Below are 2,384 nucleotides of genomic sequence, written 5' to 3'. Positions count from 1 at the left end.
AACCAGGGATTGTAGTGTAAATGCGTTAAAGTGTCATAACTGCTCAATGAGGAATTACAGTGATACGAATCATAAGACATATGATGAAAACTGTAAAGTATACAAGGAGGAGCTTACCAGGATAAAAAATAGAACCGATCATGGAGTCAAGCCCATTGGTTAAGTGTGGTCTGATAAATATTCAATCGGTAGGGAATAAAACCATGAAGATTAGAAGTCTTATTAATGAAACGGAATTAGATTTATGCTTATTAACGGAAACTTGGTTGCAGGGAAATATCAGTGATAACTCAAAGATTCAGGAGATGAACCCGTGTACTCACGATTTCTACCACGTACCAAAAAAGGATAAAACTGGAGGAGTGGGTGTCTTCGTGTCGAAAACCTTCTCTAGGGTTTCTATCATGAATGAAATGGTACTTGAAACGTTTGAATATATCTATTTAAAACTGACAAGAAACAGTAAGGTATTGAATATAATATCATTGTATAGACCACCAGGGAGTAATATGAGGAAATTCATTGAAGAATTTAGTATTCTTGTGGGTGTGGTGGATGATATTAAAAATACATTAATTGGTGGAGACTTCAATTGTTGGGTAGATGATGAAAATGATAATAAGACTAAAGAACTCAAGGAAGTATTTGAGATGTTTAATTTATTAAACAGCAAACCATCCTAGTATGTGTGGTTTTGACTAGTACAGCTCTGCTGATCATAGCAATGTCATTATTATTATTACCACGTCTTTACGAGATACGGTGGCGTATCATAATACCGTTTATTAACAGTATAGAGACCATTTACTTTAACTTACTTTGCCATTTTTTTTTTTTTACTCATGGCCATTGTCCGGTTGTGTACTGTGGTAAGATTCGACATTCGTAAGTAGGGATCTTTGATTGTATAAAGTTATTTTTTTACGCAATGGGAGAGCTGATATCAAATGATCAAATATTGTTATGAAAGTGTATTTGCCTTATCACCCTCTGTCATATTTCGCCTATAGCAAATATGTTTCGGGATGCTCAGCCAGCCTACTTAATGTGTCTTTTATGTAAACTGATTGACGAATCTTACGTGTTTATTTTTTTTCATGATCACATTTACTCTATTTTAGGAATATTAATGCAATTATAAATATCAAAGTTGAAGAAATCCAAGCTAGACAGTATTCATTTAACCGCATCAAAGCGTTCATTCGACTTTCAAAGAATGGAGAAATGACTTCATAAATCATTAATAACTGAAATTTCTAGCAACTCCAATGTGTTTTTATTCATCATCATCATCTCCTTCTACGCCTATTGACGCAAAGGGCCTCGGTTAGATTTTGCCAGTCGTCCCTATCTTGAGCTTTTAATTCAGTACTTCTAACCGATGTTAATTCATTCATAGCATATCACACCAAACAGCCAATCATTGAAGCGTTCTTTTATTGACATTATCTTAGGGTTGTCCAAATTGAGACAGTGGTCGTGATCGGAGAATCAAATTGATGGTTTGGGTATTTTCTCCATATTCGCAGGACTAGTTAGTTTTGAGGGGCCAGTTGACCAGGTTGTCACCTGTTCTAACCAATACAGCTCAAGCCGATGTTGATTATACGAAGTTGCATTTGAAGATTTGTGAGATATTTTAAAGGTAAATTGAAGTTCACAGAGAGGTGATGTGGTGGTGGGGTTGGCATGTGTGTGGCCGAGTCTTCTTTGACAAAATGAATTATTCGCACACCATTTGGGATACATACATTGCTTTTGTAATGATTATCGACCTACGTATCCCCTATTCTCTCTCTCTCTCTCTCTCTCTCATCTCTCTCTCTCTCCTCTCTCTCTCTCCTCTCTCTCTCTCTCTCTCTCTCTCTCTCTCTCTCTCGCACAGAATGGTCTCACAAGCTCTAAGCCCAAATTAAAAAATCCAAACTAATATTTGTATCAGTGTATGAGACAGCTATACTAATAACGAGTTCATTTTGGATCATCCACTGGAAACCAAATTAGTTCTAACCACGCAAAGAAACAAATATTTGTTAAAACTTATTGGAAGGATTTTAACAACGACGTCAGTCAATTTTTGATTTAAACGAGTCAGTGATATTCCAAACAATAAACGATAGCTTAATTAAACATTAGGTTAAAATCCTATTTCTAGAAACGCTACGTTATTTTTGTTACCTTGTGCAAGTTCGTAGGAGCCTGGTGTGGACCATAATATCAACAACTGGCACCGTTTCATGATCTTAAAATTAATCATGTTTTGTCTAATAGGGGTAAAATGAACGTGACTACGCTAGCGCATTTGCGTTGGCTTTTTACGGTTGGTTTGCTTTTCTTGGGAACGTGGCCGTTCAATGTAAAGCAGTGATAGGCTTGGAATATCT

This window comes from Palaemon carinicauda, chromosome 27 (genome assembly GCF_036898095.1).
Source record: "Palaemon carinicauda isolate YSFRI2023 chromosome 27, ASM3689809v2, whole genome shotgun sequence".
In the NCBI taxonomy this organism is placed as follows: domain Eukaryota; kingdom Metazoa; phylum Arthropoda; class Malacostraca; order Decapoda; family Palaemonidae; genus Palaemon; species Palaemon carinicauda.
Note: the sequence above shows the minus strand (reverse complement) of the source record.